Here is a 15,376-nt window from a genome sequence, read left to right as displayed (position 1 = left end):
GCTTGCAATTACTGGTGGCTAATTGACATGCTTGCTCATCAAATGGTCAGAAATAACAGGGAAATGATAGATTTCTGTCAAAAATATAAAGATACAGTTGCATCTCCGTTATGGTCCGTGTACTGATCATGCTTACTGTTGTGTGTAGTCACTTCCCAAAGGTCCATTCTGAGCCAGGAAAAACCTGCTCAAACAGCACCACGTAGCTCACATTTATGGTTTTGAGTGTCTTTTCGCTTGTCATTGATTGAATAGATTACCATTAGGTTTGGAACAGACATCCATGTTCCCCTCAGGGTGAACTGCAATAACTTACCTTGACTTTCCTCAACCTCCATCATTAAGTTAATGTGCCACGTTGTTCAGTACTTTGCTTTATGTCTGTGTAGATTCTCAGTAACCTTGGTCATGATAGTTCTAAGAACATCAGTACAAGACTAGTGGACTTCACTTTTTTGGTTGATGAAGATCTCATCCAAAAGGGTTCTTCAGTTTTAACTGACTGGGTGCAAGTTCCAGATATGTTGGTATATCATTATTCCCTAACTTCATGCACAGTCAGCCATGTGAGTTGGGGATGGTGTATATCTTGGTACTCCCCATCAGTCAGCTAGAATTGAAATCCCCTCTTGGATCATTGGTGCAACATCTCCATTAACCAAATACCTGCAAAACTAATGACATTCCCATCAGCCTCAAATTTATTTTGAATTTTTTGCTAATTGGCAAATGCTAGCATCCTAAAATAGTTTACTAAGCTGGTGAACATGGCAAACATTAAACCTGTTAAACATAGCAACTTAGCATTGCCACTGAGAGCATGTTAGCTTCTGGATGTTAGCATTAGTAGCACTGGTCTTCCTGTGTACACGATGACAAAGGCTCTCGCATGGCAATACTCTCATAGGGTTGGATTCTAGTCTCTGAATCATTTCTGACATGCAGCTTCTAAAGAACATTAGTCCTCCATTTCTGTTTAAGATGTATGTTTGAATCACTTTATTGCTGAATGTTGTCATTCTTTGTAATAATAATATTTTAATAACAGTGGTAGAACACAGCAACATGCCTGTTCTTTATAAAAACTATTGTATTGTCTTATCTAAGGTTAACATAATTTAAAGTCATCTATTATCGTTGTTGCATTGAATGGACGTTTTTCAAACATTTTTAAAAATGTGCCCAGTAATGTATATACTTTATAAATTAACCCACTCGAAGTATTAAACTGTTGATATTTCTATATTATGTAAAGTTTTTGTGAGATGACGAAGATGAATACAGTCTATTCAAAATCCCAAGTCATTTATGTGGTTGCCGTACCTAAATTTTTTACTGGCTGGAATAACTTGCATTTCTCCTCATGAATAAAACCCATAAATTATTTCTATGTGCCGTGATGATTAGTAGAATCACTTCAGGCCAGTCTGGAGACCAGTTGGTGGTAAATTACTTAATAGAGGGCTCAGTATTTTACAAGCAGTCATGATTCAATTCAGCAAGGGGGTCCAGAAGGGGTTTGGGGCTGGGACAAATATATGGCAGACCCTCCTGCTGTCCCTGAAATCCAGCTTTCTTCTGTTTCCAGCGAGTCTGCCCCAAACTTCCAACACTTTAACATTCGGTAGGGGAAAAAAATACCTCATCTGATTCCATTCTGCAAAGACTTTACCTGCAAAAAAATATGAAAAAAATCCCATTTCCTGGCAGACTGCAGCGTATGGAACAGGAGCCAGGAAAGCTGCTTTTGATTCATGCTAAATTGCCCTCTCAACACAGAACAGTATTCCTGTCCGTTTTTCATCCTTTTCACACTGCACCTACTTCACATTCACACGTACAGAACGTATACACACCCGCCCACCCCGGGTTCAAAAGAATTGTACCCTCCAGTCCCAAGCAACCAAACTCATACACACTCCGCATCCAGAGAAACACCCTCATTTCATGTATAAATTCAGAGTTCAGTGTCTATTTTTAGATGTGTTTTACCCATTCCTGTATTGGCCCACCCAATTATGTCATAAATCCTGGCTTAAGTTGCCGCCACAGTTCCTGCTTTTGTTGTGGAGTTACATTCAGAGTCACTATGTACGTTACGATTCTGCCCGTGTCACTACGTCAGTGGTAATTCCCACAGCAGCCACACTCAGACACCGTCACAGTCCCCGGTTATTTTATTACTATGTCACAGCAACCCTCCACTGCTCTCCCTTTAAGTGGAATTTGAACATTATAGTAAAGTGAAGACATAAAGCGTTTAAAACCATTTTAAAAAACAAATTCAGTGCATTTCTTTTTAGAAACTTGAAGTTCAACAAACGTACACAAAACCCCAAATGTCACATGTAGCCATATGTTCAGCTGCAAGGAGCAAAATCTGAGGTTTTTAAGGTATATTTGATAATGGTCTCTTTATGATGCAGTCAGGGCTTTGATCGCTTGGCCATTTGTTCACATGAGAACTTCAGGTTTGTTATCCTGGAAAACCTCACTTGAAAAATGACTTTTGCAGAGGTACTTTTCCCTCCTAATGGTTTTTTAACGGTGAGTTACTGTACGGACCGTTTCAGTTAGTTCATTTGAGGCATGCTTTATAATGTCGTACTGTGGGCTGTTGGAAGAGTTTTCTGCAAATCATTCACACCTACCAATCATAACTGTCATCCCAGGAATGCTCTTTATTCCTCTTTACCTTCTTCTGGTTCAGCTACTTTCAACAGCTCTGCTATAGAGGCACAAGTTCTATTCATACAGGAGGCGAAATTTTAAATTGATCCACTCTGTTTTCTTTCCGGTTGGTGGTTTATTAGTGCTTAAAATGTGTTGCTTTTTTGAAGAGAAGGTTTTGCCACATTAAACCTGTACACTTAAGAGTTATAGATGAGAGAGGATAAAGAGCTCATCATCAAATTCACAGAAAATTGGTAAGCATAGACATTTTGACTGCAGTTGAAATGCCGTGAACTTCAGCTGACTTTGTTTTAATAGTACTTTATTTTACATATTAGATTGCAGTTGTCTTAGATTTCCATGAAGTGAAGTTTATATATTTGTATGTGCAGTAAAAAGGCTTTTACTGCATTGTTTATTTATGGTGTAAAACAAATCTGTCGCTTGTTAACATTAAAATATTCCTAGGTTGTTTCCAGGTTTTCTCTACATTTTTACAACACCGGTATTAAAAATCATCGAAGTTCTCAGACACACGATATCTCAAGTGAACTTAAAAGCTAGTAAGTAGGATTGAGTTTTCTGATAGAACATCATAATTTCTGTATGCTTGCTTTTTGCTTACTTGACCTACTTTTCACAGTTTGTAATTAATCATACAGTCCAAACAATAAACAACAGTACGTCTTCAGGTTTACAATTCACGATTTTCAGTGGAATCAAAAAGTAAAATTTAAAAATGTCTTTTGAACAGTTATAATAACACAAACCATGAAAAAAGCACAACATTTTTCTAAGTGGCCCCAGGTGTGACCAATACTGGGGGGAAAAAGGATAGCATCCCTTAGATATTTAACTACTTATATGTTTAATTTGTTGCCATCCTTGTCTCCTGTCTGCTCTGTTTGAACACAGCCTGCAGTTCAACCAAAAAGTCTCAGAATTTTTACCCTTTGACATTTGGTCACAGCAGAGTCACCAATGGCTTAAGTGTTGCACAGGGGAGTCCAGACTTTTTTGTTTTTTAAAGAATTTTGCTAGAGGAAACATTTCAATTTTGGTGAATTTTTAAATGAAACATGTAGAATAGAATCACTTTCAGGAAATATCGCGATTTTAGGATTAGATCACATGTCTATCAGAAAGTAAAAAATCTCATTGTTTCTGTTGTTACAGTTGTAGCCCTGATAAATACTGAAATGTTGGTAATTTTCGATGACTTTACACAATGGCAGAAATATCAATACTCTCATTTTCTTTGGTAAAGAGAAAACTGAATCCCAGTGATATTGTGGATGTAGGTGTTATCTACTGAGAGATTTCTCACCCTTTAAATGGTTAATATAATATTTCACAGCTTTCTATCCATTGTATCGGCATTAGTGTGAATTCATGGCTTTTGAGTTTGTTTCTAACCGCAAATGCAGACCTCCAGGTTTTGACCCACAATGCACAATGGGCTGTTTAGTCAGAATGTGAGAGTGGGGTCACCGCTCCACACTTTAAGAGGCGTACATCCTGAACATTACCTAATTCCTGCTCAGGGTTACCCAAACATGGCCTCCTCCGTCATGCATTTATTTGATCTGAAAGTAGCTGCAAGATTTGTCTGTTTCTGTTTCTGCAGCTTGATATATGATAATCCTCCTCAGGTTGTGCTTTGGGGCTGATTTCTTATTTACAGCTAGATTTTTTATTTTTTTTTATGTTAACCATAAATGTCAAGCTCCTGGAGACAGTGAGTCGGGGAGGTCCTACCAGGACAAAAGCATGTTGTCCAGACTCAGTCTAGAGCACAGGTACATTAAATCATTATTTTTCAGACAGGAAATATCTGCCATTGGACATTCTGCCTGTAAAATGTATTTCTAAGATGAAATGATTCTTGCTTGGCACAGCTCAACTCTCATCTGAACTGAAGTGTTTTTGCACTCATCCATTCAATGTTAGAGCTTGTTTCTAGTGAAAACCTTCAATGTTGTTCATCTTGTGATTAAACTGGGTCTTTGATCATGCCCTAGATGTGATTCAGGGTGAGTCAAAAAGCAGAAAAACAAGTCCAAAGCTTGAGTCTGTGACCCAGCCTTATGAGGTGCCCACCACATTAGCATTTCTCTCTTGGCAGATGTTGATGGTGGGGTGCCTGACTCTCTGCAGTGGCCCTGTGCTCCAGGCTCTAGGGAAGGGGGGAGGTGGGCTCCTTACTCCTTACTCACCCCCCAAACTCAAACCACAAGCTGCCCAATGTCTGATGCCCCCCTCTCACTCTCCTGACCTCAGAGGCAGCTCCCAGGCCAGCTGGACGTGGCCTGAAACCCCACACAGCCACCACCAGGTACCACCACCCTCCTGCCCCTGACCTATCACCCAAAACATTACCATAAACCTCTGCCCAGCTGCCAAGCAACACACACAGCAGAGCTTACAGTCAGTCAGAGTCTGCACCGCTCGTCCATGTAAAGATAGCTCTGTCTGAGGGGCAGAAAGTGGAGCTGGTGGAGAGGGGCAAGCGCTCTCGGTTACGATGGCGTTTTACACGCGACATAAAACCTACTGTGGTGTTTTATGTTTTGTGGCTTGGGATGATGCCGTGGCATTGCCTGTGGAACAGACTCCTGCCCGCTGCAACGACTACTGTGCAATATTTGAGGCTGATGAAAAATGTGCCCGGCAGTGTGTGAACCATTTTGAAACATGCCACAAGTCGGCATGCTCCACGTCCTTCCCTCACTTTGACAAATCGTGCCGTTTTTGAGTTGCCTCAGCCTCTGCGAAAATTGGAGAATCAATAGAGGCCTGATTGAGAAGACCACACACACATGGTGTTACGGTAATGACGGGCTGAGTCTGTTTGTTTGCATAAGTGAAGAGCAGGCTCAAATCGTTAATGAGTGCTTTGCGTCCAGCGTGCAACCACAGCTAAGCCAGTGGGTCAACAGGGTTGGCCAGACTAACCGCCGCTCGTGTGTGAGCGTGTGTGTGTGTGTGTGTGTGTGTGTGTGTGTGTGTGTGTGTGTGTGTGTGTCTTTAAAAAGTAAAATAAAAAAGAAGTTTACATGCATCAAGTAAAGTAGCCTAATATCAGAATTGACCGCACTCCTTGTTTTCCTTACATGTGTTAATTTGCTCTTACATCATCTATAAGCACTCGCTGTAATGGTTCTATATTTAACTTCATGCTGTATTTACTTGTGCTCTGACACACAGATACAGTTTTGTTTTCCCAATGAAAAAATATATCTGAGACATTTCAGTGTGAAAAAAAAAACCCGAGCAGCTTCACTTGAAATTTCCAAATCGTTATAATGCACGATGTTAGCCAAGTGCACTTCACCGACTCAAAGCTGATCCATTTACTGTAAATGAGCTTGTCTCTGTTGGTTTCCTGGCCAATTACTGTACAGTGAACTTAGGTCTTGTATTTATTTATCCATAGGTTATTTTAAATGGACTGCGCTCAATGCAGAGGCCTTGTTGAGCGGTCTTGTCCTCCCAGCCTGCCCTGGGACATGCTAGCAGTGCTTGGCAGACAGACACGGACGCTGAAGGCAGCCTCTGGACAGCTTTATCCTGCGTCCAGTGAGGCCACCCGCTTCGTTCTCACCAGGGCACAGTGACTGGCACGGCACTCCCAGGCCTCAGTTTTCACCTCCTCAATTTTCTGCTTCTCCAAGAGAACTGGAGAACACTGTACACTTTTAAAATCCCTGAGAGGCGGAGAGGATATCAAGGTTAACCAGAGAATAGGAAGGCTCAAACTTAGCAGAATACGCTGTTAAGCGAGTGTGTAAAACATTCCAAATGAGGGGATTATAAAGTGGATTACGTACAATAAATCTTAAATAGGCTGTAAGGGCCAGGTTATAGTGTCCCGGAACTAGTTAAGCTGTGCTGTCTGAACATGTCAGAAATCAAATGTGTTTATAGTCATTTCCAATGGCTACACAGGAAGACCAAATGAAAGTCTGGCCGCCACAGACAGAGGCAGTCCCAGGAAAAATGTTACACAGTTTAAAAATGGGAATAACAGCACAGCTTGTCTGTCCATGAAGACACTGACAGTGTTGCTTTGGACTGCACACATAAAAACTGACACAAAGGCTCAAGTACTTACTGATGATTAAATGTGTTTTGGCTTCATCAAGACTGGAGCTAAAACAAAATAATAAAGAACAGTTTTTTATAATTTAGGAAAGTTATTTTTTAAACAATAATGTCAAACATTTGTTAATTCTCAGATGTGAGGATTGCAGGTTTTTCTTCATCTTATGCGTTAGTAAATTGAATTTCTGTTTTGGTGAAGCCATCAGACAAAACAATCAGATGACAGTAATACAGCTTTTTTCTTAACATTAAAGATTAATCAGTTAATCCAGAAAATGAATTGAAATTAGAACAGTTAATATTGAGAATAAATATCAGCTGCACACAGCACTATTTAAGATGCTCAAGAGATGTATTTGTGGTTGCACACTTTGAATAAATTGTCTTTTGGGTGAAAATATTATTAATCTGTTAATATAGGGACATATACAAACACTCAAAACGGCCACTTCATTTTCAGACTCATCGCTAAACAGAGATGTGATGTGTTCTGTCTGATGAGTTGCTATTAATTGGCAGCTTTCAGTATGAAGTCTTTAGCAGGGCTCCGAAACGATCTATTAAATCTGCAATATTCAAAGACGGGATTTGTTGTTTTATTGAAAATGCTTTCAAGTCGGTTTATGAAGCTGAAATAGTCGAATGTGGTACGCAGTGACATCATGTCCTTTTACTGACAGCCACATCTTTTGTTACTGAGGTTTTCACCAAACACAGACAGACAAACATTTACAATGACATGAGCTCAGTCATCTCGGTATTGAGACGCAATAAATGAGAGCAGCTCTTATAAATGATTCAATCAGAGAGGACACTGCGCACTCAATGGAAGAATGAAGTACTGTAACAAATCCAAATCAGGTGGAGACACAAATCCAGACAGGAAAAATAAAAACACAATTGTTTTAATGCTGAAATTGTTTTTTTTTTTTTTTTTTTTTAAAAAAAGCACTGACGCATTAGGTGGTTTGTTAAAGAACAGGTATAAATGTGCATGTAGTTTTGGTAATTGAGCTACAAAATTGTTGTATTTCAACACGGGCCATGATATCATATTTATAGGCTGGTCCTTTAAAGTTGCTGCTAACGTTCTCTTTAAATCTTTACAAGGCTTCTGTTTAGAGGTGCTGTGGTCTCGCGTTGACCTTCAGTTGATGAAACTTGTTCTGTAATTCTATATTTTTCAGAATGGTTCCTACAGAGAAAAATATCCCCACCCTCTGAGCGAAAACTCTAAAATAACTTTTTCTTTCATAAATTGAAAACATGTGCTCGGCCTTGATGATGTAAATGTTCAGAAGTGTTAATTTACTAATGAACAGTGAGTCCATTAGACATTCGATTACATACTCTGGGCAGGAGATAAATCAACACAGAGCGTAATTCAAACATGGGCCCTGGCCAGGCAGCTTGTTTTCTGTCCGACTGTGGTTTTCCAACAGTCTAAATCCATGAAGCGGATTTGCTCACAACAGCCAACATATTTCTCCAATCTGCATCCCCTTGTAAAGCAAAGGAAGGAAGGCAGCGCTCACAACTGTTTGTTTTGTGCTGCCCACGGTCTCACAACCCTGCAACATAAGGCCGGGCTTTCATTGCCTCTCTGCTGCATGAGCAAAAGGGAATTAGCTTTTAAAAGTTTGTTTTGTAAGAGTTGTAAATAAAGCAGCACTGATTCAGACCTCGATCCCCTTTCTCTCAGATGGGGTATGGCTTGTGTGGGTGGCTTTGGAAATACTGAGGCAAGCTGAACATGTTTATATTACACTGTCCCCAAGGAGGGCTGAGCTTTGTGGTGCAGATGGATTACAGGGGGAAAAGAGCTGTTGTAGACGCTTAAAGTTCAGTGTTAATGGTGGGAGTGAAGTGGCTGTGTAGGTGTGATGTGTTCGTTTCACAGGTCGCTGCCATTTCTGTCCACGTCAGTGAAGGCAAAAGGGGGGATTCCCACGCCAAGCTCGAAAGGCTGTTTTGCTAAGTATGAAGATACAGACTTTAAAGCGGCACAACGCAGCGCTTTATATTAACGGGACTTCTTGGGATTGTTTGCGATGAGCCCACGGGGAAATATTATCCGTCTCCAGGGAGCGTTTCTACATCTCCAGCTCATTGTTTTGTTTTTACGCCCCAGAACTTGTCTGTTTTCGTTCAGTCTCACCACTCTCATCAGTGATTTTCCGACATCAGCGGCAGGCAGCTGTTTTCAGCCTTAACAACATGAGTACACACTACCTGGCTAGTGGCAAACAGCAGGCAAAGGTGAACATAGTGGAACATTTGGCAGCCAGAGTTTCCCCTTAGAATAATTTGTTTTTGGAAGAATGCCTACCAATTCACGATTTTAATCTTGCTTGTCTGACACAAAAAGGTGCTTTTAGGTGGATTTTTTTTTTTTTTTTTTTAACCTGTAGAGACAGCAAGGCCAGTTGCTCTGCCCTTTCTCCTGTCTTTATGCTACGCTAACTATGTTTGTATTGACCAAACAAATATGAGGGTGGTATCAATAGTCTTTTTAAATTCTTGACAAGACAATGAATAAGCACATTTCCCAAAAAGCAGAGTGAATATTGCAATTAGATTTACAAGGCGCCCAGAAACACAACTTGAATGCTAATGTGTCTTAGCGTTTGCTAGATGTGTAAATAGGTAAGTCCTTGCTGCCATGTTTGCTAGAATCATCACGATGACCAAATCTCAAGGGCTGCAATATTTTTAATGAGGCATTGAGACATCCCGGCCGACAAATCATACTCTCCTTACGAAAATGGAACATGCTTCTTTGGTTCTGACTGCAGCATAAATCACACCAGGGGTGGGCAATTAATTTTCATACGGGGCCACATGAGAAACTTTGACGGTTGTTAAGGGCCGGACCAGTACACTTAAAAGCTCTGCTCAATATATATCTCAATAAAAACAGTAAATTACACAATACAATGATATAATGAAAATGTGGAACACAGAACACAACTATTTAATGAAAGATTTTGTTTTTTCATTCAAACTACGACTGCTGCCTATTGAGTTGTAGATATTTACTATCATAAAGACATACTTAAAATGTGAAACTGATTTTCCAGGTGCTTTACTTACTTTTCAGCAGTCACTGTTTTTACAAAGTAAGTAAGCCATCACTCAGAATTTATTCTAAAACAATATGAACATCAGCTGGCAGAGATTTGAAACTTGCCTTATCATGTCAGTTTTTGTTCATCATGAATGCTATGAGGTAACTTCTACAGCTTATCTGGACGAACAGCTGCTGGATGTACAATAACACTGCAAACATCTTGTACCATCATAGTGTTGTCAGTTTTTCTAAATCTACATTAAGATGACTGTGAAGCATAAAGAAAGACAACAGCTCCCCACTACACTTAGAGCAATGTTCAATATATCTCAATAAAAACAGTAAATCACACAATACAATGATGTACAATGATGTACAATGCCCAAGTCTTGAATCTCTGCTCTCAGATCCCAAACTCGTTTAAGCATCTTGTCCAGGCTGAGCCATCTGACAGCTGTCTGGTAACCAAGGTAACCATGTTCACTCTCATCTCCTCCAAAAAGACAACAAACTGTCTGTAATTCAATGCTCTTGCCCTGATGAAGTTAACTACTTTAGCTACAACATCAGTCACGTGGTTGATTTTTAGCACTGACTTACACAGCACCTCCTGATGTATAATACAATGCAAAAATATCAGTTTCTGTTCTGGGTTCATTTCAGTCACTTTATCTTGCATCCGTTTCAAAAGTCCAACATTTTTCCCTGTCAAATTTGGACATCCATCAGTTGTAACACCAACCAAATTCTCCCATTTTAGTCCCAGCTTGTTCATGCATGTATTTACCTCAGTGAACCGTCGTGGTTCCTTCATTGGCTGCACAGCTGCCAGCTCCTCCGTCATCTCAAAGGTTTTTTGTTAGTCCACGTACAAAGATGAGTAACTGGGCTGTGTCACGGACATCACAGCTCTCGTCCAGAGCCGAGGACAAAACGTCAAAATCGTACACTTTGTTGTGCAGCTGAAGCTCCAGATTCTCGGCGCTGCTCTCCACCCGGCTCGTTACGGTTCGCCTCCAAAGGGTCACATTAACGAACGCTCCTTCTTCTCCGGGCATATAAACGCTGCAGAGTCCACCAGACATTCCTTTATAAACTCTCCATCAGAGAATGGCTTACTGTTTTTGGCGATTTTGTAGGATATTACAAAACTCGTCTTGACTGCTGCATCCCTTGATGTGAGCTTTGGTAAAACAAAGTCATTGCTGCTTTAGCAGTTTAGCTAGCAAACCTTCAGATATCCTCCCCGCTCTGCATCAAATGTTTGTACTTCTCCGCCATGTTTGGTCTCGTAATGTCGATTCAGATTATAATCCTTGAGCACCGCGATCTGTTCTCCACAAACTAGACCACAGCTTTACCTCTGACTTCAGTGAAGAAATACTTGGAAGTCCATGTCTTGTTAAAAACTCTGCATTCGGAATCAATCTTTCTTTCTTTGCCGTTAGCTGACCAACAAACCAATCAGCGCATAAACCTTATGCTAAGTACGGAAAGCACGCGCGAAAAAACGTTAACTTAGCAGCTCTTTCAAAATAAAAGCAGTGCAGGCGTATTGCTTGCATGCATTGTGATGATATATATTTGTATTGACTTTTAGTATTTTCCAATGACCTCATACGGGCCAGTCAGGGTTGTCCGGCGGGCCGGATGTGGCCCGCGGGCCGTAGCATGCCCAAGTCTGAATCACACCATCACTGTCTGGTCTTTTTTTAGTGGGAAATAAACACAAACATTTCAAATCCTACTAAAATTGTACGGCCCACCACAAAATAATTGCACTATGATATTTTTTTTTGTGTGTGTGTGTGTTCAACCCTACTATTAATTTGTCTTTTATTCTCTTGTATCCCCTTTAATTTATCCATTTTGTGTTAGCTCCACCGGCCCCAAGTGGCCAAAAATATGGGTTGAAGTATTTTAATGAAACAAAGAACAAGACAGAAAAAAAACAGCAAAAGATGTCGGTAGGTTTATTTTAACACCCCCACAGCTGAAGATATCTGTTCCCAATCAGGACTGTTCGTGTAAGAGCACACCGGCCCTCCTGTACAGTAACGAACCACAGTGAGAGCCGTCCTGTGCTGTTTGGATGGGAGTGTGTGTGTGTGTGTGTGTGTGTGTGTGTGTGTGTGTGTGTGTGTGTGTGTGTGTGTGTGTGTGGGCAGGCATGCCTGAGGTTGCTGAGCCTCGGCCTCCTCCTCAACATTAATAAGGACTTCCTTCCTACCAGACAGTCAAACACCTGATCATTTACCGGGGAGGACATGCCCACGCATCCCTCAGAGCTGGCAGCCGTCGGCCTCTAATAAGGATCAGCCTGTATTCCGTAGCTGCCCATCAATCAAAGTGTTCACATGCCGGACATCCATACACAAATCATGTTTTCTCTCTGTACTCCACCCCTAATGTGTGAGAGTGTGTTTGTGTGAAAGTTTAGACTGAGCTATCATGGGTGGCAGCTATATCCAGGTAGACAGAGCAAGAAATAATCCCTGTCATACACACACCACTTCAAAACTTCAAATTGGCCTCTTGTAAAAATGTCGAGCCAAAATACACCTGGTGAAATGTGCATTTTTATGATGTGCATAACCTCGTGTTTCTCCTCCTTAAATATCAGGTTTTGAAATGGTTTTTCCATAATTGAATTAGAGTGGCTAGTCACAACTGACTCGAGAACACATCAACAGTTTTCAGCCCAGATGCTGTCAAAGAGTCACTGAAACCACAGACAGGTTGCTGAAGAGAAAATTGTCCTGTTTGCGGAGCTCGGCTGCAATCAGGTCTTCTCCAAAGGTCAGAACTTAAACAATGAAATCATCACTTTTACATGACATCTGACATCTCAGTTCATCGCTGCATATGTTGACTGTCAGGAACCTGGTTGCGTTCGGGTTCGAGTTTCACGCTTCATATTCTGTCAGCATACCTCCCAGAGAGGCGACGTTTCAGCAGTGAGAGCTGCTGCAGTCAGTTTGTGCTCAGCGGGACGAGTGGGGGGAACAGAATATCCTTCAACTTAAATGGAAACCCACTGTTTTTCACTTTTTCAGCCAGGGAGGTTATTAAAGTGAAACTCTATTTAAATTAGTGATTGTTACAGACTTCGCAAAATCATCTGGTCTTTATGTTCTGTACCCAACAGAACCCAGAGATGCAGATCTCACAGTGATTACTTTGTTCTTGTGCTGCAAAACAGAGAATGTGTGATCAGATCCTGGTGCATAAGAAGTGTAACGCATTATGTTTCCTAACACTGTTGTTACATAATAAAACCACTTGGATGTTAACAAAGAACTGCACTCAAATATGAAAATTGGGAAACTCGTACATAGTGTGATATTTGCATCTCTTTTTTTTGCAAGTTTGTTCAATTTAAGACCGCAGCTAACTGAATTTATTTTTTATTCATCTCTTTACTTTGTTTATAACAACAGTACAATGGATTTTAACTTGTAACATGTAACCCAAAGACTTATCATCGCGTTAGAAACTGCTTTGAACCAACGGCTGTGTTATCAGAACAGCTGATGATTATTTTTCTGACATTTGATTGATAGTGTAAGTTGTAGTAACCATTCTAATCTTCTGTTTGCCCCAAAGGAATTTTTGCAACACTTCTATGAAAAAAATGAATAATTTACCACGATTCAAGTACACAATAATGAAATTTTATACTGAGAGGCTGGGCAGCAATTTACAGTGAGTGCATCTCGATCAAAACATGTCTAAAATTTGGTTTTATAGTGTTTTTAGTGCAAAGATACTTGTTTTTGTTGCACCAATCTGGAGTTTGAGGGGTAATAGTCGATCATTATGTAACTATTAATAATTTGACAGCTGCAAAAACATGAAGAGGAAAATATCATTTTTTTTTAGAGTTTTAAGATTTTTTAGATGTTTTTTGTTTTCATATAAAGTAATTAATGGCCAGACTTTTTCTCTTTGTTGACAAATGGCAAAAACCATTAGACAAGTCGTGGACTAGCTGATGGTGCGTAACAAGACTCGGCTGTTCAGTGTCAAAGTCTTCCAGTAATCAGCCTGGCTTCAGATCCGTACCTCATTAGGTTCAACTGCTGCCTGTAATTAGAGTTCGTTTGTAGCTTATTCATAGCAGATCACTGTGAGTGTAACAAGCTCCTTATGTCTGAATAAAACAGTACTGACTGTGGATGAAGAGGCAGCAGCGTGTTGACTGTAGTTGGAGTGACTGAAGACATTTACACATTGTTTGTATTCTGATTGTATTTGATTTTCTTAATTATCGGCCACCAACATGTTATGCGCCCATTCTTATTTTTGTTCAGCTCCACGATCACTGCTGTGAACAATGTTGTTGTTAATGTTGGATTCATGTTGTTTTTGTTCAGTTTTGTGTGTTCCGACATCATGTTGTGAGGAAGTAACATGGTTCAGTATGTGGCTTGGTTTTGGAGTCACAGGGCTACTTGAGACACCCATTCCTACCGTCCCAGCACTGTACTGGTCAGAACTACAGACCCAACAGTGTGAGGCAGTCTGGATCTTTAAGCACTCACTGATACTGGTAGCTAACTATCATTCTAACATCAGTGTAATAGATTTTCTCCTGGGTTCATCTCTTTTGTAAAGGCAACAAGAGATGCCATGAACTTTCTTTCATTTGCCATAAATTTGTCTCCTCCAGCAGCTTTAACGGGTCTGATCAAACACTCATTGCAGACTCACTATTCAGAAAAAAACTCACTATAAACAGACTGAAAAAGAACCTGCTAGTCTCACATTAACAATCTGTTACATTAACAATCTGTTACACCAGTACTCTCCAATGGAAAACTATGTCTGTAATGTTTAATTCATTGTTTAGTTCTCAGATGTAGCACCACCTTCACTTTTTAAAACACTGTAAGACACTGGAGACCTTTTTAAATGTTTGTTGTGGTATCACTGCAATGGTACTGCTTTATTTGATCTAAAACTTTTATCAATTTAACACATAATATGCAGTGACACTCTTGATAATGCTGCTATTTTGTTATGGTTGTGAAAATGTTGCTGTTTTATTAGTACTCCTAGAGCTAGGATAATAGCCATGATAGTGGCAAAATCTTATAGGTTTATTACAGAAAGCTATTTTTGATATGCTTCATCCTGAGTTTATATAGGAAGGGAAAAATGAAGCTCAGTTTTTGGCCCAGCAGCAAAAATAAACCAGTACTCGCTCTTCTCCACCTACCGGAACTGAGAAATCAAACATCACAGCATAATAATAACTGGCATTCTTCAGCGAGTGACCTCTCTGCCCAGCATGTTTTATCACCTTGGAAAGCTTTGCAGACAATGAATATATCAGATGATGTGTGAGGACTGATTTCCACATCGCTCTGCGTAGTTGCAGTTGGACATTCCTGTTCGCCCCACGTTTGCTACTTGCTCCTCCATGTACGAGCTGAAACCACAAAACTCAGCGGCCCTATCAAAAACAAACACAACAAATCTTCACGGAGCTCCATTTCCATAATGCAGTTTCTTTTTGAATATCCC

Source organism: Amphiprion ocellaris, chromosome 3, assembly GCF_022539595.1.
Source record: "Amphiprion ocellaris isolate individual 3 ecotype Okinawa chromosome 3, ASM2253959v1, whole genome shotgun sequence".
Classification (NCBI taxonomy): domain Eukaryota; kingdom Metazoa; phylum Chordata; class Actinopteri; family Pomacentridae; genus Amphiprion; species Amphiprion ocellaris.
This window is presented reverse-complemented; position numbering follows the sequence as displayed.